This window comes from Brachycentrus maculatus, unplaced genomic scaffold (assembly GCF_059751285.1).
Source record: "Brachycentrus maculatus isolate JH-2025_06_01 unplaced genomic scaffold, ASM5975128v1 h1tg000469l, whole genome shotgun sequence".
Taxonomy (NCBI): Eukaryota; Metazoa; Arthropoda; class Insecta; order Trichoptera; family Brachycentridae; genus Brachycentrus; species Brachycentrus maculatus.
Genome location: NW_028281216.1, coordinates 535,548 through 563,209, shown reverse-complemented (window position 1 = coordinate 563,209; position 27,662 = coordinate 535,548). Strand labels below are relative to the sequence as shown.

Here is a 27,662-nt window from a genome sequence, read left to right as displayed (position 1 = left end):
TCAAATTTTGACCATGCATACTGTTTTAATTGGTTGGAAAATATTTCTTCAAAGCGACAGCCCTTCAATTATTTATTGAAAAATTTATACACCGCTGCTTTCCTGAGAAATCATTTCAAGGGTACTTTACAATATATTGTACAAAATTTTCAGCATTTAAAACGATGTATCTAAATACTTATTCTTCACATCAATATTTAAAACATACACACATATATACACACACGCATACACATACACACGTAGTCCGACGATATATTCGCTGTGGGGGTAGAAACTAGCTGCAAACAGCAACCGACCGAAGGAAATGGAAGGATACGGAAGAGGCTTATATCCGGTAGTGGAGAACAGAAAAAGACTAGACAAAAAGAAGAAGAAGACATTTGTTTGCAAACACACGATACAATAAGTCTTAAATAAACAATAACTTATGTAATTAAAAATACAATTATGTTATATCGAAAATTTTATTTAGCATTTAAAATTACTGGAAATGGAATTCGGAATTTTGCAAATATTTAATAGCCATCATTTAGGAGTTCCTGTTTTGAATACGAAGAGAATTAACATAAGAAGTCATTAGATTGTGATTGGAGTGTACGCGTGCGTCCGTAATAAAGGTATTTATGAACGTAAACAATTTAAAATACATCAAAATACTTAGAAGTAGGTACTGACGCAAATTAGGGATTTTAATTAGCATAATTACTGGTGTTCCTATAAGCCCCCTCAACGGCGCTTAAAATTGTTATCGAACTATTAAATCGATATAAATTACACTACGCCGGGGAATAATATAACAATCAAGATTTTACCATCGACTCGAGCACATTTCTGAAGAGAGTAAACGAATCATTAATAATACATTATTGTTTAATTCCTCTCCATGAAACTCGCTTTGTTTAATCATTAAAGATATTTATTATTACAGTAGAACGCCTCTAATCCGTCGATTCCATAGTGTAGTGGTTAGCGCGCTAGGCTACCATGCCAAGATTCGATTACCAAGAGGGTCAAAATAAACATTAGTTTAATATTTATTTAATATCACCCTGGACTGGCACCTGAAGCGCAAGGCTGATCACCTTTCCTTTGTGTATTTAACGATGAAGATAACACTGTTTCTTCTATAACGGAACGGCACGGTGTTAAATAATGATGCTGAAGGTATCGAAATACGTTGTAAAGATTTTTTTTTAAATGTATGGTATTTACCAAGTAAATTTTTAATTTAAAATGACTATCCATGCTGCACTATCCATGCTGAAGGTATTGAAAAAAGTTTCACAATTTTTTAAAGAAAAAATGTTTTTTATCAGAAAATATTTTTATTTTCACATAAAAATGAGCAAAAATAAAATCAGCAAATCATGTTTTGCATTATTGTTGGATTTTTTTAGTTTTTCATGGTTGTAATAACAGTTGTTTGTAAGAAACTTTGGTAGTGAATTTCAAAATGGAATTTAATATTATTAGTTTGTATGAACTTGTCTCATGTGAGTTTATATTAAATATTTACAACATTTTGAGTGTGTCCAAATACTTGTTCACAAAATCTAGATTATCTCCAATTACAGGAGTTATTTTTTAACATCTCATCAAAGATGAAGAAGAATATGGAAGTCTGGGCATTTACGGGGCTGACTTCCATATTCTTCTTCATCTTTGATGAGACGTCAAAAAATAACATGAAAATAAGTCCTGTGATTGGAGATAATCCAGATTTTGTGAACAAGTATTTGGGCACACTCAAAATGTTTTAAATAAATTATCTGGTCAAATTATAAGCTTAAATAATAAAAATGAAAATGGTATTTTCTGGCGTTTCTCATGTGTGTGATTACAATCCAGGATTCGGACCTCACATACTAATATAAGAGTTTCTGCTCAATAAAAAGCTTCTTTTCATGTCACCAATAGATGTCTCTAGTGAAGTTCTAGTGATTCAAGAACAAGGTTTCTAAATTGGTTCATATATATATAGAACTTCCAAGAATTTGAGTACTGTGGTTGTCAATAATGGGTAGAATTGGTGAATGTTACACGTGTGTAAAGTGATCACTTAAACCAGCCTATGACGGTCGTCAGCCCCGTAAATGCCCAGACTTCCATATTCTTCTTCATCTAAGACGAGATGTCAAAAAATAATATAAATTTATTCCCCTGTCAAAAAGGAATTTAATGTTATTAGTTTGTATGAACTTGTCTCATGTGAGTTTATATAAAATATACTTTTTCCCGATGGATCGACATTCTGAAGGCTTAAATGAAAATTTACAAACGCTTAAAGCACGCAACAACAATTCCTTATAAATTAGCTACCACATTCATAAAATATTCTTCCATTTCTTTTTGTCGTGCGTGTTTCAATTTTTAATAATAATTATCGGGAATTGTATGTTGGTATTTTTGATGTCGAATTTCCTTACTTTAAACTGTCAAAATGTTTTATTTTATTCATTATTCATTTAATTAAATGTGTTAAAGGTGATGGGATCGGCCAGAGGTTTTATTTTATTACCTTTTTCTAAAACTATTAAAATTACCTTATCATGAATGATATTGATCGTATCATATTAATTTAAATGTACTCAGGAAATGCATATTTCGTATATTAATATCGTATTAAAAAGAAGGTTATTCCTTTCTTAAAAAAAACTTTCATTTTAGAAATTGTATATGCAAAATTCTGTAAGAAATAATTTACTAAAAACCAAATTGGATGATTTATATTATTCACTGACACTTCGTGATGGAATTGGAATTGCATTTTTGGAATTGGAATTGCATTTTTAAACCAGTCTGATGATGTCGGTAACGGCGAAACCCGGTCGCTGGTCAAATAAAAAAGTGGAAAAGCTAAAAATATTGGTTTTAATCTAATAATAAACCAAATTGGATGTTTAATTTTACGCCATCTTAAATTTGTTTGTATACTGCAGCTGTCTAGTTCACAAGGGTCAAACATTATTGACGTACGAAGCCATTTGCAAAATTTATAGCATCTTTTATGTATTTAATGTTAAATCAAACACTGATTTTTTTATTCTACTAAGTTGTATTTCATTGTTAAAAAATACACATAAAATTAATTTTGCAACAATTGTTTCGCTTAGTTACAGCATTTTCAAACAAGCATTCCTTTGATTATAGCATCTTCTGAAAGAGTGATCAATTTTGTACCACCGGTATAATATAAAATTTATCACCTATTACTTAATACTCCTAGGATTAAGCAATTGTCAAAAATTTTCAAGACACTGTTTTTAGTCTAATCTCTTATCCGGCACCATATGGTACGTGTATGATTCCTAATTCCACGTGGGTTAGGTGATGCCGCAGTTATGTCAGGGTAATGTCTATAGTAACGACAGCCAAAGCTCGCACTAATGACACCGCGATGTGTCGCATGTCACCCTGTCACCTTCCGCCTTGAATATGTTACTCCCGCGTCGTACATGCGTGTCATGATTCGCAAGTGAACGATGCCTGAATAATAAGCTCCTTACATGATACATGTATTGAACGACGTGTAACGAAATTAACGCAATGTTATGTTAAATGTGACGTCGTATAAGGAAACACGATTTTTATTGTGGCTTAATGTACTGAAATATCCAGTTTGTAAGGGATATAATTAAATAAATAAATGTGTTATTTAAATGTTACTTTGTTTTAAAATCACTATGAATATTTTATTGTGAAAGGGATTAGTATTTAGTTCAGTTAGTCAGAAAATTTGGTTTTACAAATTTGTATTTATTTAGATTGGCAGTGACAGGTATATTGAAAGCTTTTAAATGTAAATTCACAGTAAAATCGGGATGCAACTTTATGTTGTTTCACATTTTCTATCAATTTCGAAACTGAATTAAACTTAAAAAAATGTTTTGCAATAGCATATCTGTCAGAAAGCCTAGATGCTTTTGTATCAGATCTGGGCATGCATGGAAGCATTCGCTTCTTTACCAAGACTGGTTAATACTATTAATCAGTCTTGATAAAGAAGCGGTTAGCTTCGAAACCATTAGTAGACATTATAATTAAGTTATAATAAAATATTAATGGTGATTTTTAAACAAAGCTACATTTTAATTATAATATATTGGGTTGATGCAAAAGTTATGACCGTTTTTTATGATCCCAGGTAAATTTTTTTTTTTTCATAAATTATGAATAGTATCTTCTTTTTTTATGATTCCATTGTATAAAGGATGCTTTCCCTCTACTTTCTATTCAGTTTTGGCCTAGCCAGAGTACAGTAATAACCCCTTGTATTTTTTCAAAATGTCGCTTGATAAAGTGCATTTACGTCATTGTTTACTTTATGAATTCCGTTAAGACAATACCGCGAGTGTGGCAACCAAAAACATTTGTGAAGTGTATGGAGCAGATGTCATCAAACTTCGACAGGTACGAAGATGGTTTACAAAATTCCGATCTGGAGATTTTTCACTCATTGATAAACCACGTACCGGGCGGCCATTAAAGCCAGATGACGACAAGTTAAAAGTCATAATTGACACCAATCCACGTCTAACCATCAGGGAGATTGTGTCAATGATGGGAGTTAACCAAAAAACCGTATTAAGACATTTGAAGCGCATGGAAATGGTTTCGCGGTACGACGTTTGGATACCTCATCAATAGAAAACCACAAAATAAATATGTGTTGTAATTTATATTCTACTTTTAAAATACCACTATTTCTTAAAATCTATTGTGATGTGTGTTTCGGTGCATTCCGAATTAAAAAACAGCGGAATTTACCAAGTAAAATTTAAATTAAAAATATATGTGATTAACATATCATTTTGTTATAAAATCACTGTAAATATTTTATTATAGAAAGAAAGAAATTTTATCTTTAACGGCATATAAAGGGAATAAACTCAAAATAGAGAAGTTTGGAAGTCGTTAGAAGAGACCTACATCCAGCAGTGGAGAAACGGGTGATAATGAAGAAGTGAAGTGAATACGTATATTTGGAAAATGCACATTTGGAAATAAAACGAAAAGAAAATTGGCCAACATTCTTAGTGCATGTCAGACCTCGACCTTTAGTGCATGTTGTTCTGTAATTCTTAGTGCATTTGGTCCTCGGATCAACCGAAAACGCATGTGATTAACATTTTGTATAACTGTAAGTGTGTAAATAGTGCTACTTTAGTGACAAGTAGAATCAAAAACTCTCCTTACCTTCTATTGTTTACTTTGTGTAATATCACTTTTTTATACACTTATTTGTGACAATCGGTTTCGGAAAATCATTCCATCATCAGATCATTAAAATTAAAATTAAATTATTACGATTTGACATTTATATATTTTTTTTTAAAAGGGTGTGTTTTATTATAAATAATAATAAAACCCTTATCCGCACCCCAATGGTGCATAGGGCACTGCGTCATATAAACGCAGTGTTATCTTGATCGTTTACACATGAAGGAAAGGTGATCAGCCCTCCGCTTCAAATACCAGTCCAGGGTAATATTGAATAAATATTATAGTGAAAAAATCACTCATATTTATTCTTACCCCCCCTGGGAATCGAACCCGGGTCCTCCAGAACGGTAGCCGAACGTGCTGACCATTACACTACGGAGGCGGACATATATACGTGTTTTATTACCATACCAAAAAGTTATCAATGCTTTTAATTTACAAATACACGTAGTACTGTTTGCATGCTGGTGTAGTGATTGTCCTGACGAAAAGACTGGTCATCTCGAAACAAAAACCTCGGTGAGTGGTAACAAATTAACATCTTTATAAAAAAGTGGAAACGATTGATTTATGAGTATTTTCTTTTTTTTTAACTCTACCATTAAAAATCAATATCCTGTAAACGCGTGATTGGCACAATTATGAATCGCTTGGGCTACAACTTAGGAACTAGCCGCTCGGCATTAATACGTTTGGAAAATATGATATTCAAATTATTATACGGTTTCTTTGAAACGTGATCCGAAAACAAAGTACACGATAAAATGCCGGACTTTTGAATTGGGACACATTCCGCCAAATGCCTTTATGTATAGGCTATGCTCAAACTTCTAAATGACCTACTCAGTGTAACAGCTGAAAATGGTAGAAATATACATATTTTGTACACACACACACACAAATATATATATATATATATATATATATATATATATATATATATATATATATATATATTTATATATATATGTATATATATATATATATATATATATATATATATATATATATATATATATATATATATATATATATATATATATATATATATATATATATATATATATCTATATATATATTGAGAGGCGCAATTGGGTGAATGCTTGACTGCTAAACTGGCGACGCGGATAAAAACATATTCAAGAAACATTTATTTTCAATTAGACCGATTGTTTGTGATGTTTTTTTGCATCTATTTTCTCTAAAAACACCATTCTATCAGCTGATAAGCCGCCTCTATAATGAAGCTTTTCTGGTTATTCCTATAAAAAATATAAATGAGCAAAATATGTGTGTGTGTGTGCGTATGTGTGTATGAGTATATGTGTGTATTTGTGTATATTTTGACTTTTTGGATAGTGTATTGAGCCAAAATACTTATGTTTCTTACTAAAAATGTCTTGAAAAAATACAACACTAAAAAATATAAAATAAAACAATTAAAAAAACCTGCACCTTGTCCTAACTTATGTATTCTTCTTTTTCTAACCTTTGTCCGCACCCAATGTGCTTCGTATCAAAGCATTCAAGTATTGTGAAGATTCCTGCGTTTTTTTGAACTAGTTCAGGCTGAGATCTCGAACGTTCAAATTACATAGAACGCGTTTGGCCGCGCTAGGGGCTAGACGTCTTTCCGCGCTCAATTTTTTCGTACAATATATATTGGAGTTAGATTGTTTTTCGAATAAATATTGATTTTTTAAAACTCCCACCTTTCAATAACGCTTTTATTTTCAAGAACGTGGAAGAGGCGAAGAATGTTTGCAAGGACAGAGTGGTGTGGCGCTCTATTCTCTCTGCCTACCCCTGCGGGGAAGCGGCGTGATGGTTAGTTAGTTAGTTTTTAGTTTTTTTTATTTTCAAAACCATATATGTTTTTCGAAGAACTATTTTTTTCAATATAAAGACGGCGTTTTAAGCAAAAAATTCAATTGCATCGAATGTTTCCTGGTTTTCAAGAAATTTAAGTTGGGATTTGTTGTAAATTGGGCCTTAAATAAACATGAGAGAGAAAATTGCTTATGTTCATTTTGACCCATCTGGAAATCGAAGTCGGGACTATGACAACACTATGATAATCGAAAATTTGGTATCTCTACACCTTTAAAATTTTCAAAAGAATTTATTTTTCACTATTATTATATCACTAAACACTATGTTTATTTGGGAGGCTATATCTTCATTCTTTTTTATATAGTTTTAGCAGGTAAACAAACAAGCCTTTTGCCACTGTACTATGGATAAAGATAACATTAATAATAAATTTTGTTAACATTAACGGTAGAAACGTTTTATTGTTCGTAGAAATTACTGTTTACCTCTTAAGATATAGGAAATATCATGAGAGGAATAAATTTCTCCGAATCTGCTTTAATATGTTAAAGGCATTCGTAAAATAAGACCCGAGAGAAAAACAAAACAAAATCTCATTATGATTCAATTCATAAAGTGCTCATTTTTTAAAACAGGCATTTCAATAAGGGAAAATGTTAATTTTTATTGGATAAAATAATTTTGTTATTCCTCACGCTTCAAAATAATTACAAATTCAAATATTTTGTAAACAAGAATTAATTTTTTTAAATATATTTGTAAAAGTTTTTATTTTAATAATTTTAATTCATGCTCTAGACGTTTCTTCTTTTTACAATCTTAAAAATAATAACATGATCAAAAGCATTATTTAAAGCATTGTTTACTTTGTGGTATGGCAATATAACCCTTTTCTTATCATTCATCGTTCATTTTGTGTAATACCATTTAAAAACACTGCTTCAGTCTACATTTGACCTGATGATGCAATGGTTATTCCGAAACCAATTATTAAGTTTTATTTGTGAGTGATATAACACAAAGAGAGTGATTAATAAATTGATTCAGTAGTCAATTTGTGGTAATACTTGTAAAATTTCAATTAATAAATACCACTGTTCCTTAAAATCTATTATTTCGGATGTTTAATAATCGACATACTTATCAAACATCCAAAATGGATCGAAACACGTGACAAAATAGATTTTAAGAAATATTTGTAACTACTAAGTAAAATAAAAATTACATCTACATTTTTAAAAATTAAATCTTATCTTTGATGTCATTAAATATGCTTCAAAAATAACTTAGTAAAAAAAAATACATAAAACCAAAATAAAAAAAATAAATATGCAAATATAAAAAAGAAATATAAGAGTAAAAGGATGCAAATGTATTTAAAAAAAAGATTTTTCGTGTATATCTTATTTATTTTATTTTTCCACTGCAGATGGTTATTTAGAATTAGTTTCATTACACGAATAAATGTAATAAAAATAAATTTAATATCTTTCATCTGCAATTAATTTGGCATGATATTTTTATTACAAAATTACGGTTGAATGCTATCAATGACGTCCGTGATCCAACGTCAATTAAGTTCATTTTCAAGCAAGTCTTATTCCGAAACCGGGCTAAATTTTCAGGCAGCAAAAGTCTCGACCCCTTTCAGGCTGGATCCGTTATCTGTATAACTGTACCAGTACTAGAACTCAGTCTCGCAGTCGTTCGTAACCCGTCGCGTAGGCACCTCGTAGAGGCGCAGCGCTTCGTAGCCCAGAGCTTTATTACCCAACACGAATTATACGCGCTATACCGTTAAAAAGTTTTAAAGACAAGTTTTCATATCTATAAGCACATGATTAGATTTTAATTACTAGACTAGTGGTAGATAATTCAATTTTGGCAAAACTTTTCGTGGGAAATAACGTAAATTACATTTTTATGGTACTTTCTAAACAAAGTTTGATTTTTGTTTAAAAGTGTTTTATGTTTTATTATTTAAGTGTAAATAATTGACTTTCGAGTGATTGTGAATCTTGAAATGTTTTTCATGATGAATTCAAATGTAAGTAATGTATTTTTTTTATTATTAAAAAAATGATTTTTATTTTATTATCATTGAAATTTATGTGATAAAATAATGTTTTTATTCTGCATACACTGAAATAAACCATCATTTATTATCATTGTGTAGTAGGTTTTGTGTTAGACTAACGTACACGAGTTTCCAGCTTTGATTCCTGTTATTGTCAAAATTATTACCGATTTTTTCACTGCACATTATTGAATCTTATTTCCAGTTCCAAACTCGTATGATTTAATTACGGTACTTTAAATAAAATATTAATTACACCTTACAAAATGTTATTAATGATTTATATGTATATGGCAAACAATTAAGTGTTGATAAAGGAAGATATGATAAAGAAATTATGTCTGAATGATTTTTTTTTACAAATTAATATATTAAAAAGTAAATTTAAAGAATCAAAGTTAGTACAATAGTTTGGTTGTATACTTTTCAATTAATTATCTATCTCTTTATCCATGTAGCCAGATTTCTAAACGAGGAAGGAGAATTATTTTTTTTACGTCAATATCAATGTTATATGAATAGTTAATTTTTTTATTACTATAACAAATACTTTCTAAACTAAATCCATTTGAGGCGAAGGAATGAATTTTTTAGAGTATACACACATATTATTTTGTAACATATTCAGTAATTAAAATTAAAATTGTAAACTTGTATTGTACATATATTTCCATTTGGGTTTTCTACATATGTATCGATTTTGTAAGCAAAAATAAATGTAAAGAAACCTTATCTAAGCTTGAATTTATTAACTTTTTTTATCAGACATGGATTTTCACCCTTAGAACGATATATCATGATATAGTTCATAAAGTAATCCCTAGTCATAAATCCTGGGATGCTCAGACTTCTAAAATATTTTCGTATAAAAATCGATCGTTTGTGACTGTTGAAATATTAATAAACATCTTATATTCAATTTTTTATTTCTTCTTCTTCTTCTTCTTCTTCTCCTTCTTCATCTTGTTGTAGGCCTTGTGGCCTGTTTTTAAGAGGGACTAGCCTCCTGCGATGTCGATTCCCAGCCATCGACCCATCTCTTTGGTGGTCTGCCCGGAAGTCGTCTACCATGGGTTGGCCGTACAGTGCGATGTGGGGGAGTCTGGATGGTTCTATTCTCCTCACATGCGCATACCATTGTCTCCTTCGTTGCCTTCCCCACCTAACGACATCTTCGATCTCGCATATTTCCCTGATAATGGCATTTCTTATTATATATCGAACACTCTTGCCTGATATGCTTCTTAGTGTCTTCATTTCTGACACTCATTTAATTTTTAATTCATTTTTTATATTTTTAAGTTTGCAGGAATAACCCGCAAACTCTCTATTTAATACAAGCTTGTTTGCTGGTATCCTACCTGCAGACAAGTAAGGATAAGGAAGGTATATTATACAATACATTACAAACACCCTGAAAATTAAAATAAATATTACTTAATGAACACCACTATTTCTTTACCAAGTAAAATTTGAAAGATATTACCACAAAGTGACTATCGAGGCAATCAATAAAAATAAATATCTCTTTAATATTTTTTACAATTGGCGGCAATCGAATCTGTGACGCCAGTTCGTAGTCGGTCGTCTACCCAACAAATTTAAAATAATTTAATTTTAAATATATATAATACTTAATAACTATGTACCACTGAGTTCGGATAAGAGAACGAAAAGAGAGAAAAGAGAGAAATAAATAAATGTTTTTATAGAAATAATTATTGATAATTTGTATCCCACGATTGAAAAGTATCTTTTATAAAATAATAATAAAATGAGGATATTTTTTTGAGATGTGAATTATCATTAAATTATTAAAACATAAATTTTAATTTTCACATTTTTAAGTTTTCGAAACTAGTCGTGTGTAATAGAAATATAACTCATTGAGTAGTTTATTACAAGAGTTTAATTTTTAAAAATATTCAACATGTCATTCCAAACAGTTAGTGCCGAATCAATAAATAAATATTGTTAAATTTATTTATTGATTTGGCGTTTAATTTGTAGAACTCCATTTTAATTTATGTATTAATTTTAAATCAAACACAGATTTTTTGAGTCTACTAAGTTGTATTTTATTAACAAAAACATTCGAAAAACACATTTGTTTGATAATGCTCTAACAAGGCGAAACAATTGTCACAATATAATTTTTTATGTGTTTTTGTTAATAAAATACAACTTAGTAGACTCAAAAAATCTGTGTTTGATTTAAAATCAATGCATAAATTGTTAAATTTATTATGCAATTGTTATAATTTGAACCCGCGATGTATGAATGTATTAACAATACACTTGTCAACATAATTATCCTGAATGTGTTCTCTATAATCGATAAGTTTCAAATGCTTTCAACAAGTCATTAATAAACCTACACCATTTAAATGCTTTTATTTATTCAAAACTGATTAAATTCATGATACTACAATAATCAACATAATAATGGACGCATATATCCATGATTAAAACTAATATTCATATTCTACCACCGATGAATTTACCGTATTCATTATCTTTGTGAGTCGACTGAATAAAAAATATCGTTGACCATAATTATTAAAACGTTTTTATATACTTGTGGTAAACGAAATTGAATTTTCTAGGCTTTTAATGCAAGTAATTTCCATGTTTTCAAAGAAATTGTTATTTTTGGATTATAATTTAAAATACTGGTTCAACAGAGCTTACATCTTCTTGTATGTTCATTTTACGTAAATTCAAAATTATTGTTAAACAAACTGATTAATTTTTCATTATTCATTTAAATGTACGAATCCTAAAAGACGTATAATAATTGGTTTCACATATCGCTCGCTCCTTTCAACAACCTCATACATCAAAAATCGTCAATTTTCAGTTGTGCATGTTTTCGGAATGCCCAGAAAATGTATTAAATCCCAGCAAAAGTTGCATATTTTTAACTTATGTAATATTTACCCGCTACAGGGCAAAGGTATTGTTTAATTATTTTTTTAAATATGTTAAATATTTTTCAAATGGAGAAAAAACATTCTCGTTTTACTTTAAAGGATCTGTTGCACAGTAAAAAGTTCAATAAGTGGCTTGATATTTATTTTTAATACATTTGATTATATTTTTAAACATTAAAAACGATCTCCTAAAAAATCAAGTTTTTCGAAATATGACGTTGTTGAAAGGAGTGAGCGATATTTTTACCAGATTTTTTTTTATCATCTACTTTTGTTCAATTAATTATAACAATAAAGAGGAAAGTCATATTTTTAAATAAATTTAATTGAAACCCAATGTTTTAAGAGTCAGAAAAATACATTTCATACAAAAATGATTTCGAAATATCAGACTTAATTAAATTTTTTGGTAAACTGAACAGGTTTTCATTTAATTTCATTTCGCATTTGCCTTTTATTGGAATTCAATGATTTTATAGTTTGAATTACAGTTCGTGAAACTTTTGAAAGTTAATCGAATGTATTGATTAACATATCATTCCAAAGGCTATGGGACCTTACTAAATTAATTTTCATACAATAACTAAAACTAATTATTTCAACAGAACTAGACTTGTGATATATTATATACATAAATTTACACAAACACACACATATATACATATATATATATATATATATATATATATATATATATATATATATATATATATAAATATATATATATATATATATATATATATATATATATATATATAAATATATATATATATATATATATATATATATATATATATATAAATATATATATATATATATATATATATATATATATATATATATATATATATATATATATATATATATATATATATATATATATATATATATATATATATATATATATATATATATATATATATATATATATATATATATATATATATATATATATATATATATATATATATATATATATATATATATATATATATATATATATATATATATATATATATATATATATATATATATATATATATATATTTATATATTTATATATATATATGTATATATATAAATATATATATATATATATATATATATTATATGTATGATTATATATCAATTTATATCGACAACTCAACATAGACATGGAAAAACATAGAAATCTGGGTATTTACAGGTCTTACGACCCGTCGTAGGCTGATTTAGGTGATCATTTTATAAACGTGTATCATTCACTATTCAACCACTGATTGACAACCATACAGCTCAAATTTGAAAAATTGTAGGCTCTAGGATTGATTGAATTTACAGTTAATCATTAAATTTTACAATGTTCAAGTAAAGTTATCAATACCACAAACCATTAAAATAATATAATAAAAAACAGAAAATATTTACCTTTATACGAAAAAATACTCCGTACCGTCAAAAACACACTTTATCTGATGTCTGATGTCTTCTGTTATATTTGACATAAGAAACCGGAATTACACCAAAATATGCTTCGTACCATTCTCTATCATACAGATCGAAAAATAGAGTAAAAACAGTTTCGGCGAAAGATTTAAATCGGTCGTTGCAATGTACCCTTGTTGCATATAACCCCGTCTTCCCCTATATATCGCTTTCTTTCACATATGAGTTCTCGGCACCATGTATGGTTGAGTAAAGTAAATTTATTTTTTAATTTAACAAAGACATTCATTAAATGTATGTAAGGTTCTTTCTAGAATTTTTTGGACAACTCTAAAATTTATACTTAGCTACATAAACGGTGTTTGAAAATGATGCGGAATGCATTGAAACACGTGTCACAATAGATTTGAAAAAAGAGTGGTATTTACCAAGTAAAACTTAAATTAAAAATTCATGTTTTTTACCAGAAATTGACTGCCGAATCAATTTATGAAGATATACTGCATAAAATAACTGGTCAAATTTATAGTAAGTATAATTTTAATCGTGTTGTATAAGAATATCAATATCAAGAAAGGCGTTTATTAAAAATATTTTTTTGGAGAAAACATAAAAGTTCAGTAAAGCGTTTAGTTCATAAATGTTAAGTAGAGCTTAATGAGAACGTGAAAGAGTAATTCTGCTGCTACATGTTCCCTTGAATGTCGCAAAAAAACAACATTATTATACTGTACGTTATATTATATTGAGCTAATTGAAGGCTTGACTAGCGAAATGTAGTTTTATGTAAATTTTTTAGTGTAAGGTTAAATGAGATGTTGTTTTCATATTGTTATTTTGGCATATTTTTTTGAAAATAATAATTTTATCAAACTATTACACTTATCGCTGTAATCACAGGTACATCAATCATCGTCTGAACGCTACCAGTGGCAGTATTGTATAGGTGTGATAATAATTTAAAAACCTCACACTTTGTTATAAACACTTTATCCTTATGAGAACGATAAAATTCTTTGTACAATAAAATAATTTGATAAAACTAGGTTCATGTTTGATTTATTACCAGCTTTTTACCAGCTTTGTGAGGTATTATATTTTTGTTGTAAAGCTTTTATGTATGTACCATATGTATTTCTATCGCAATAATTTATACGATTGATTTTTGTTTATACTAGGTATCATCTAGCATTAAGCAGAAACTCTTTTATTAGTATGTGAGGTCCGAATCCTGGATTATAATTACACATGAGAAACGCCAGAACTTTTCCAAAATGTTGTAAATAAATTATCTGGTCAAATTATAAAACGATGTATGATAGATGATCGAATGGTGTGAGAAGAGAAAAAAAGTAAGATGAAAGTTGGATTTATTATTTACCTTACTCATTATGAAAAAGATTTATAAATTATTAAGTATATTTTTGTTTCTTCTAGCTAAAAAACATGGTAATTTTTTATCTGTGTTGGGAACAGGAAGGATAAACTATGGGACAATCTCTTGTTAAGTCTTCCTCGATTTTCCGATATGTATATATATTTGTCCGCCCCCATAGTGTAATGGTCAGCACGGTTGGCTACCGTTCTGAAGGTCAAGGGTTCGATTCCCAGGAAGGAGTTAAATAAATATAACTGATTTTTTCACCCTGAATTGGTACCTGAAGTGGAAGACTGATCACCTTTCCTTCATATGTAAACGATCATAAATTACTTAACTATCAAGATAACACAAGGTTTAAATGATGCAGTGCCCTGTGCACCATTGGGGTGCGGATAAGGGTTTGAAGGAGAATACTTTAATATCTATCTCCAAGCATAAAATCAATATATTCAAATGGTTTTTAGATATTAACTAACCATAGAACTCAGAGGAATAGTTTTATTGGAAGAATGGAGAATAACAATATAAATATCGAAGAAATTCGATAGCTCGGTATTACTTGGTTTATGGAGTTTAGAGTTTGAGACCTGAATAATTAAAATTGTAAGGTTTGACCTACTTCTCGTAAATCAGGGTGTATACACGTTTTCTGAAGCAATTACCGATAAGTTGTTTGGTTAGTGACGTGGTTTTATACAATACATTACTTTAAGTTTAAAACTTTTCCAATAGGTCTAAGACACATAAGATCTCAAAATAGTAAGACAAATAATGAGATAAGAGAACGCAAATTTAGAAATAATTATACCGTAGGCAGTGTAAAATAAACTTGAAATCCTTGAATGAAATATCAGGACAGTCTGCACTACATTAAATTATGTATTTGTAATACGTATACATATACTTTTTAGCATATCGCTCGCTCCTTTCTAAAACAATATATATTAAAAAATCGTCAATTTTCAGTTGTGCATGTTTTCGGAATGCCCATAAAATATACTATATCCCAGCAAAAGCGGCATATTTTAAACATAATATTTACCCGCTACAGGGCAGAAAGTGTTGTTTTTACATTTTGAAGAAAAGGTATTTTTTAATTATTTTTTCAAATACACTTTGTATTTTTCGAATGGAAAAAAGACATTCAGATTTTACTTAAAAAGATCTGTTGCATAGTAAAAAGTTCAATAAGTGGCTTGATATTTATTTTTAATACATTTTATTTTATTTTGAAACTTTAAAAACGATCTACTGAAAATCAAGTTTTTTTGATTTATGACGTTGTTGAAAGGAGTAAGCGATATATGAACAAAACGATGTAAGAAAGGTGTTCAAATGGTAATATAATGAAAGAATGTACGGCTGAAATAAGCACTGTTGAAAATGTTTGAGAAAGGCGTGTTTAGATGGTTTAAGCATGTGAATAGAATGAGTGAATAATGGACATGAAGACAAATTCACAGGACTAATTCAGTCAAATAGAAGCAGAGAATAACCGAGAAAAACTTGCCATGATTAAGTGTTTCAAAAACTTGGAAAGGCACGAATGGAAGAGGCGAAGATTGTTTGGAAAGACATATTGGTGTTGTGTTATATTCTCTCTCCCTACTTTCCTATTATTTTCATAAGATATGAAGATATTTACTGGAATTTTATTTTGATAAATGACGATTGTTTTTCTACCCTAAGAATTAAACCCACAACAAAACTAATGAATTATGTTAAATTCATAAACTGTTGCATCGTTATTTTCTTATGAATTTGACTACAGTAAACCATGGCCTTTTAAACAATATTATTGATATACATGCGAAAACATACTATATATTAATTTACACTTCATATAGGTACAGAAAATAAATAAATACACTGGCGGGCTCATTGCCAAAAAGCAATATCTTCCGACCAACCAAAAACAGACTAGTGATATTGATCAAAACGTTTGATACCATATATAGCTGTTTGCAATCATAGGGTAGATAGTACTTGAACATTAAAAAAACATAAAAAATAAATCAACATATACATAACATAAATTACAAACGATACTTTATAACGAAAAACCCAAAATTAATTTTCCATTCATTTTGAGTTCAACAGATAATCGGTTAAACAAGATAATTGGATAAGCAACGAATGCATTACCATATAATATAACTTTGTCATATCGAAGCGTTGCAGAACTTCAATAAATTTAAATGAAAACATATGGATGCGCATATTGGCACAAACGGAATTATAGGATTTATGAACTTCCTCTGTGTTGTTCAAAACTAAGCTAATGTTTTTGCTTCATAAATCGACTTCAAAACTGGTTCGGACATTATGAAACACAACGTCGAAGTTGAACCCGGGACACATTTATTATTGGATAACCATTCGTTTTGCGACATGTCGTAACAATGAACATTACAAATACGATGGCTAGATATGTACTTTGTACATACATTGCAAATACATATAACAATGTTTAATGTGGAATCTAATAAATCAGTCAAAACCATCTCCATTGAGTGACAACATTTATATATATATATATATATATATATATATATATATATATATATATATATATATATATATATATATATATATATATATATATATATATATATATATATATATATATATATATATATATATATATAACGTGGTAAATTGGGTGTAAATAATATGTAAAGTGGGTGTATAATAATAAAATAAACAATGTGTTGCTTTGTAATTAAAGAAACGACAATAAAGGTTTATTCTTAATTAATCTTTACAATAATTTTTATATCTATCTGATTCTGACAGTTAATAATATTATATTTTTTCTATCGGATCTCTTTTGTTTAATTCTGTGCGACGCATGCGACATCTGGTGGTAGAACTGTTTTATGTAGGTACTATTTGTAAGTACTTAATAAAATGTATAGGTAGGTACCTAGTTATTTTATTACATATATATATATATATATATATATATATATATATATATATATATATATATATATATATATATATATATATATATATATATATATATATATATATATATATATATATATATATATATATATATATATATATATATATATATATATATATATATATATATATATATATATATATATATATATATATATATATATATATATATATATATATATATATATATATATATTTATTTATTTATTTAAATAGGTACGTGTGTGTATATAGATATGTTTAGTTTTATTATTTATATATTCGGCATTAACTTTCAAAAAAATTGCAAAATTCAAGTAACTCTAGATATTCTAATAATTTAATTTTGCACAGATGTAAAACAACAGCAGCGTTAAACCATTATACGTACATAGGTAAAAAAAACTTTAATAAACTTCCGGAAAACTTAAAATCTATAAAAAATTATCAAACTTTTCAAACTAGAATTAAAAAATATTTAAGACTCACCCCTTCCTAGACTCCATACCAAAGAATGTTTATTTTTAATTTTTAATTTACCTTGTTAATTTTTTTATTTTTAATTTTAATTTACTTTGTTTTAATTTACTTAGTTTATAAAAAAAATAAAAATAAATGTGAAACGAACTCCCTCTCTAAACACAAGTATCTACTTTATTAGAGAGGTAGAAACGTTATATATAAGATGTTCTGTATATTTACCTATTTTGTATTTCAAAAATGTATTTTTGTAAAAAAAATTAAATAAAATAAAAAAATAAAAAAAACTTTGTGGAATGACATGTTGGTTGTTTCCAAAAAAAGTAAACACTTGGATAATACCATTGAGTTTTATTTCATTACACATGACTAGTTTCATGAAACAATAATTTGTCGATGAAAACAACCGTTGTTTTCGGAACTAGTGGTGTGTACTGAAATAAAACTTAATAAATGGTATTATTTTTACTTTAAAGTGATTATTTTTAATAATTTCAGCTATTTAGAAACAAAACTTGATCCCCAGTTAAACCTACTCATTAGAAAATACACAAGTTCGATTGGTCACACAGTAGTTATCATTAGTTCAAGAAAGCAACAAGTAAAAAGTAGCATTATTTGGTGTTTGCCACTATGATTTAGAGCCCTGAAATTGATTTATTGTACGGTTTCTAGAAACTTTTTGGTACGTACGAAATGTTATACTATTACCACTCGTAAGTTCCTGGGATTGATAATTGGCTCTCCATTTCGACCTGAAAAAACTATACCCCTATAAAGTAGCTGACAATGAAAAAACAACGAATTTTTTTATTTGATTTATTCCCTATATTTATTTTTCCAGTATGTATGTGCGTGTTGTATAATATCATTGTTACGTATACTTTATAGAAGTAAATGTTTAATACTATATAAAAAAATTTATAAAACCCAGTCTTTTTCTTAATACACTGTTTCATACAATCTTTCTTTTTAAGACACAAAGAGGATGTCTACATTTTACTTTATGCTGTAAATATGATATTTTGAAATTCACTTAAAGTCGAGCCGTATTTTTTATTCCTCTAATATACCCGTATACCTATAAAGTATAGCTATTGTATACCTTATATAAATAAAAATGTGATTATTTGTTTGCCGAAAACCTCAAACCTCCTAAAGTTCATCACCGATTGCTATGAAATTTTGTCAATCCAAGTCAAGACAATTGTCTTTATGTACCTGTAACTGATTAACAGCTATTTCAACCGCTATGGCAAAGCCATCTTTTAAACTGTTTACCAAAGCATACGCACACAATATTAAATAAGCGTGCTTCTTGACAAACGCTGACTTTTAGCATTTTCAATGTTTTCGATTGCATTATTGTTTCACGGATTCGAATATTTTCACGGCTTTGCAAGTATTATGAAATGTAACATATAAGAATGTGTGCTTTGTATTTTCTTAATTTTAACCCATTAACCAATTTGAAATTGTAAAAAATTATGCACTCTAATTAATTATCCACATTGATAAATTCATCAATTTGTTAGTACATATTTGAGAATATTTTTTTATGACTTCCATCTTCTTTCATAGAAAAAAGGAGGAACGATACATGTTTTATATCAAGTTGAGATACATTTAAAATTGCCATCTTATCCGTAGGGTTGGACTCGTCATTCAGTAGTTATCATTTAGTCCAGTGTCCGAAACAATAAATAATATTAATATTTAAAAAAATGAGTCTTACATATATTTTTAAGGTGTACCGTTTATTATGTCAAAACATTAATCCACGGTTAAAGGGTTACTTCGGTCGGGTTATTAGTACTAAATTATAACTGTCAAACATTTCCCAAATTTGAATAATCAAAAGATAATTTGCATTATTTTTGTGGCATTAGCGAACAGCCAAATTTTACAGTACTTCATCAAATAATGCAGCGTCACTCAGTTAAATACACTGTATTCTCTTTGTTCGTGGTGCTATCATGTAGGAAATGGAAGAAATATTATACAGTACGCAGTGAATTAAAGTGCACTTTGTTTATCATTTTTAACTGCATAAAATGCATTTGGAGCACATTCACTGTTTTGCTAGTAACAAAATATTTTATTTATTTATTTATAAAAAATTGTTAACGTTTCGCTTTTTATCATTTCGGGTAAGTAGATTAATTTATATGTCTTCAAAACATAAATGAAAAATCGCACATAGGCATAGCTTATGCGTGGGTATACAATATCCGATTTTATAAAAAAAATGTAAAATGTGCCCTCGGCACGGGAATTTATATGATGAAAAATTAACAAATAAATACACTATGGTATTTAGCTACTTGTAATAATTTTAAACCGGAAAAGTAGGTAAAAAAGAGACAATCACTTTTTTTTGGAAATTAATGAAATCATGTAAAATAAAAGAACAGGAAGAAATTCAAATACACTATCAATCAAAAGTTAGGCAGATAAATTAAATTAATTTTAAATTTAAGTTTTACTTGGTTAATACCTTTTTTTCTTTAAATCTATTGTGACTCGTGTCACAATAGTAAATAGTTTTTGACAAATTGAAGGTAAAATATCAGTTTTAGCACTTGCCTATATAAATACCACTTAATAAATATTTGATTTTTTTAAAAAAAAAGGAAATTGGAGGGAATATTTTTTTTACGAAATGATTTTTTCGTATATATTTAAAAAAAAAATTCGTATATATTTTCTACAGTGCAGTTTCTTATGCACCATTGGGTGCGAATAAGTGAAAAATATTAACTATGTATATTTCAACATATAAAAAAAGATGAAGAAGAATATGGAAGTCTGGGCATTTACGGGGCTGACGACCGTCATAGGCTGGTTTAAGTGATCATTTTACACACGTGTAACATCAGCCCCGTAAATGCCCAGACTTCCATATTCTTCTTCATCTTTGATGAGATGTCAAAAAATAATATGAAAATAACTCCTGTAATTGGAGATAATCCAGATTTTGTGAATAAGTATTTGGACACACTCAAAATGTTATATTTAAAGAAAGTATGCGGTTTAAAAAGGAATTCCTTTTGTTGATAAGGAGAAACAACATGTTTTTTAAGGAATGTCACCGTTTTTTTAGTTTTTTCTTTGAGGCTTCTGCGCAAATTAGTATAAAAAGACGAATATTATTTATATTTTAGTAAATAGTAATAGAATATTTACTTTATCTTTAAAAAAAGCGTTTATGGTTTAGAAAGGAATTCCTTTTGTTAATAGTAGGATATATAAATAATATATTTTTAAAGGAATGTTGTTTCCATGTTTTTGTTCTAAGGCTTCTACGCGAATATATGTTAGAAGAAGAGTGTTAATCATATGATAATCAATATTCATCAAATACTTACATTATCATCAGAAAAACGTATACGGTTTAGAAAGGAATGCCTTCTGTTAATACATGCTAAATATCTAGTGCAAGGTAAGTAAATAATACATTTTTACGGAATGTGTTTACCTTAAGGCTTCTCCTTTCGGCGGATTTCAAGAGGTTTACTTGAGAATTTAGCATAAATAAAGGCATGCCCTAAACCTTAAATAATTTATAACTGAAATACAAGCCAGGTGAGCCGTGTTTTTTTGCTCGAGGCGAAGTTTTGATTAGGCTAATGGATGCGGAGCTTTGCTGTGCTAGGCAGGAGTCATTTTTACCTGCCACCGACACGTGCCATTCACGTGTGTGTTTGCCTCATGCGGAAAGCCCTTCAATTTGAAGAATGTTTGTCGTATATTTCATCCTCTGCGAGGATTTAAGCGCTAAGCTTCGACTGCTGTTTGCTATTAGATACATCTCACCCTCTTAAAAAGGGAAACAGAGGTATTCCTTGTGAATAGCGTGAATTCTGAAATATATTATTTATATTGATTGGCTAAATCGATACACTTAAGGGCATATTGAAGTAAATAGATGCTTGCTTCCTCAAAATGTATAATTACATTATTAATATAGATTTACAACATTTTGAGTGTGTCCAAATACTTGTTCACAAATCTGGATTATCTCTAATTATAGGAGTATTTTTCATATTATATTTTGACATCTCATCAAAGATGAAGAAGAATATAGAAGTCTGGGCATTTACGGGGCTGACGACCGTCATAGGCTGGTTTAAGTGATCACTTTACATACGTGTAACATTCACCAATTCTACCCATTATTGACAACCACACTACTCAAATTGTTGGAAGTTCTAAATATATGAACCAACTGTGACACGTGTTTCGATGCATTCTGCGTCATTTTCAAACACCGTTTATTAAATGTTAAATTTAAATCAAAATAACGGTGTCTTTATAAGTTTAATTAACTTTCTTTTCACCACTTTATTTATTAATAAAAAAGCGGTGAAAAGTAAGTAAATTAATTTTATAAAGAAATTATAAAATGTGCCACAAAGTATCTGCGGAAAACATTAAAAAAAAATAACGGTGTTTGAAAATGGTGCCGAATGCGTCGAAACACCTGTCACAGTAGATTTTAACAAATAGCTGTATTTACCAAGTAAAATTTTAATTAAGAAAGCAGATTATTAATTAACATATTGTTAGTTTTCGAAACTAGTAGTGTGAAATAAAATAAAAATCATTAAGTGGTTTATTACAAGTGTTTCAGTTTAAAAAAATCTTACAAAGAAAATTATGAAATGAAAAACCATGAAGCAACTATGTATACAGATATGACTATATTATCATGTCCATATAAAGTTATATTCCTTTGATAACGTCAAAACTAATACCACCTCTAGAAGGATCTACACAAAGTAATCTACGTTTAGTTTCTACCAGAGAATTCAGTATAGGAATGAGTCATTAATCCCATGTGATTAGTTTTCATCTTCACAGATTTTGGTTCATGTATGGATTAGGAGCAAAGGAAGTTGTAGTAGGTAGGATACCTGGGAAAATATAACACATACTCTATCCTGGAGTTGGAAACTCCACGTACTCGTAGGTACTCTAACTTTGCACAAATTTAATGTTATACCTAATCAAGTTGTGGACTGTCACAGATCAGAGGGCAGATGCAAACGATATCTGCACAGGTAATAATATGATATTAAGTACTAAATAAAATATTATTTTTTTGACATCTCATCAAATATGAAGAAAAATATGAAAGTCTGGGCATTTACGGACTGACGACCGTCATAGGCTGGTTTAAATGATCACTTTACACGTGTCACATTCACCAATTCTACCCATTATTGACAACCACACTACTCAAATTCTTAGAAGATCTATATTTATGAACCAATTTAGGGACCTTGTTCGTGAATCACTATAACTTCACTAGAGACATCTATTGGTGAGATGAAAAGAACCTTTTTATTCTTTGATGAGATGTCAAAAAATAATATGAAAATAACTCCTATAATTGGAGATAATCCAGATTTTGTGAACAAGTATTTGGACAAACTCAAAATTGTGTACATAATAATTACTAAATATAATAGTTTTAATGATTTTATTATAAGAAATAGATGAAAGTCAACCACAATCATTTTTTGGAGTTATTTATACACTATACTATATCAGTTACATCAAGTTAAATTCTTCTACCCATGATTGACAACCACGCTACTCTTTTTTTGGAACTTTTGGAGTTATTTATATATTGTACTTATATCAGTTACATCAAATAAAATTCTTCTCCCCATGACCACCACACTACTCATTTTTGGAACTTTTGGAGTGATTTATGTACATATGTCAGTTACAGGAAATAAAAACCAAATTTCATAAAAGTGTGGTTGTGTCGCTTCACTTAACCAGCCTATGCCAGGTCATATGCCCAGCAAATACCTAGATTTCCATGTTCTTCTTCATCTGTGTTGAGATGTAAAAATGCGAAAATAACTGATAAGTGGAGAAACCCAGATTTGTGTACAAGTATTTGAACATACTCAAAATGTTGAAAATTTACAATGTATTTTTTTTTAAATATTTATGTTTTTCTTGCCTGACTCCGCAATGTAGTGGTCCGCACGTTTACCTACGTGCTGGAGGTCCCGAGTTCGATTACCAGGATAAGTAAAAATATTTTTTTTTCACTCAAATATTTATTTAATATTATTATAGACTAGTGCCTTAATCGCAGGGCTGGTTACCTTTTTCGCGTATTCGCGAAAAAAACAAACTAGTTAACATTGCTTACATACAATCTAATGCCCAGTGCACCACTGAATGCGAATAAGCTGAGAAAAAATGTTAACTTGCTTAATATCGATGAAACAAAATGTGCCAATCGACAATTTAGACAGATTTGATGTTGATTTTTTATATTATAGGTAATTTGTAAAACATTTTACATTGATTAAAGAAAACACTTGTTTTTTACCACTTGAGTTTTATTATAGACTACATGTTTCAGAAGTTAAACTTCCATCATTCAGGTCTGTATAATAACTCAAATATAAAATATAAATTGCTCTATAAATAAGGAAAGGGAAAGTAAGGGGAAGGGGTTAATCAAGGGGCGGAGTTTGAAAACAAAGGAAAAATGGAAAGCAAAGGTGAAGAATTTTGAAACAATATATTATTTAATAAATTATTATTAGAATTTAGGTTTTTTTGAATTTCTAAATTTTCAAGATAATTCATAATTTGGCCTTTATATGGAACAAGGTGTAATAATTTTAATTTATGAGAGTGAAATGAGTGATTAGTATCTATTATGTGATTTGCAAATTCCGAAAAATAATTACTAACAAGACCGCTAAGATGTTCTTTAATTCTAATCTTTAAATTTAAAAAAACAAGTGTTTTCTTTAATCATTGTAACATGTCTTACCACAAAGTTAATGCCGAAACAATAAATAAAACATTTTACATTAGTTAAAAAACTGTTGAAAGAGCAAATATTTAAGGTTTTTTTTTCTACACGCGATGCGCAAAACTTTCGTGATGCCTTGTTATTTATACGTATTTTTTACCTTTAATGATTTTAAAACACGCGTGCATGTGGTCCCAAGATAGATTACCCATCAAAAATCCTAATGTAATAAACAGGATATGTAACAAAGCTCTCTAAAAGGAATGTAGCAAACTTTATGACGATATTTTTCAGTCCCCCGTAAATGTGTTGAATGTTTAAATGAATTTATCGTGTTCACTTATCAACTGCTGTAAAACATATTTTTAGTAACGGTTAATTTATCTTGATATCTTTATAAGTGATTTTTTTCACTGTAATATTTATGCAATATTACCCTGGACTGGTACCTGAAGCGGAGGGCTGATCACCTTTCCTTCATGTGTAAACGATCAAGATAACACTGCGTTTATATGAAGCAGTGCCCTATGCACCATCGGGGTGCGGATAAGGGTTTTATTATTATTATTATTTTTTATTTATCTTAACCTAAAATAACCATTATGCAGCTTTCCCACAGGGGTAGGCAGTGAAAAAAGAATGCAACACCAATCTGAGAAATAATTTTCGCCTCTTTCACATTAATGCATCTCCTCATACATGACTCTCCTCGTACTTAACTATGCCAAGTTTTCCTCGGTCTCCCTTTGCTTCTATTTCCAACTACATACATTCCCCTCAAAAATGTGTTTTACTGTTCTTTCTTCTATCATTCGATTTACTTGTCCAAAATATCTCAACACACCTCTCTAAATTTTATCGATATCCTTATCCCCAGCCTTACATTGTTTCCTAATATCACTATCCGAACATGTATCATATATCATTTTGGCGCACGTTTGTCTGAGAGATCGTATTTTAGCTGCACTCGGCCTACTTACGTATTCTTTTGCCAACTCCGTGCTTCATTGCCATGCATTATAGTTTTGACCAAGATTTCGTTTGAAAAAATTACATTTAGATGAATAAATACATATTTTGTCTATTAAACGCATTGTTAACTCTGTGGTATGGTAATATAACATTCTCATTATCATTCATCATTATCATTATATAAAAAGAAGACCATAGCTATTTTATTTTAATCTACGGTTGACCTGATGATGGAATGAAAAAGTCTTTTTTAGAAGTATTGCATATTACACAAAGTGAACGATGAATAATAGGGAGTGTTTTGAAATTTATATTTTTCCATACCCAATATTCTGCAAATAAAAATATCTGAAATAGTTGCAAGCATGACACGCGGGACTTGAGAAATGTCTCAATTTAAATAACACTCCTTTTAAAACAAGCTTAAAAGGCAAGTGAACAATACCACTAGAGTTCGCGAACAAAACACCGACACTCTTGAACTCTACACTCTACAATACTAAAACAAGGACGTAAACTCTTGTGCAGTGGACGCCCAGAAGACAAATAAAAAGGTTTAAAACTTCTGCTACTTACTCCAGACATACGACACATTTCAAAAAGTATAATGCCCAATAGAATAAACGTTTGTATTGTCAAAACTAACTCGAAAGTTTGGAAAAAAGCTTACAATCGCCTAAGTAGTTTAAACTACTTTTATGTCGGCATGAAATATGCAGTTATTCACAACATCTGTTGTGTGTGTCCAAATACTAGTTTACGAATCTGGGGTTTCTCCATTTATTTATTTATTTATTTAAACTTCAAGTACAGAAAATAAATAATTACATTGGTGGGCTCATTGTTAGAAACAATATCTCCCAACCAAACAAATTTTACATTTCGCTCACTCCTTTCAACAACGTCATAAATCAAAAAACTTTATTTTTCAGGAGATAGTTTTTAAAGTTTAAAAATATATTACATTGTTTTAAAAATAAATATCAAGCCACTTATTGAACTTTTTAGTGTACAACAGATCTTTTTAGGTAAACCTGAATGTTTTTTCTCCATTATAAAAATATTGAGTTTATTTAAAGAAATAATTAAACAATACATTTTCTTCAACACGCAAAAATAACAGTATTTGCCCTGCAGCGGGTAAATATTGAGTTAAAAATATGTCGCTTTTGTTAGGAGATTTTTAAGAATTTTTGTACATTCCGAAAACATGCACAATTGACAATTGACGATTTTTTGTATGTGACGTTCTTGAAATGAGTGAGCGATTTAAGAGTAATTTTTACTTTTTTGGCATCAACATAGATGAAGAAGAAAATGAAAGTCCGGGTAGTTACAGAGCATTTGCATACATCCAAATAAAAATGTCTGCTAAATAAAAGCTTTCTCTTTCTAATGTAGATGGCTTCCATGAACTCAAACATACTCGTAAAGCGTCATGATATTTATAAAATATGTATTAGTCCAAAAAACTTGTTGTATGGTTGTCAATCATGGGTAGAATGGTGAATGTTACACGTATATAAAGTGATCACTTAAAATGATTGGTAGTGAGCCCTGTAAATACCCATAGTTCCGTATTCTTCTTTGTCT

At 29.0% G+C, this 27,662-nt stretch overlaps 1 protein-coding gene across 1 annotated transcript in view; it reads left to right on the top strand.

Moving 5' to 3' along the window:
* The first annotated feature begins 8,758 nt into the window (after positions 1–8,758).
* The window catches only part of LOC148302268 (uncharacterized), a 96,071-nt gene continuing 77,167 nt past the window's right edge, over positions 8,759–27,662 (top strand). Inside the window, exon 1 of the mRNA XM_088271888.1 lies at positions 8,759–9,106. The gene's annotated coding sequence lies outside the window, so the exon portion shown is untranslated. The remainder of the gene's footprint in view (positions 9,107–27,662) is intronic.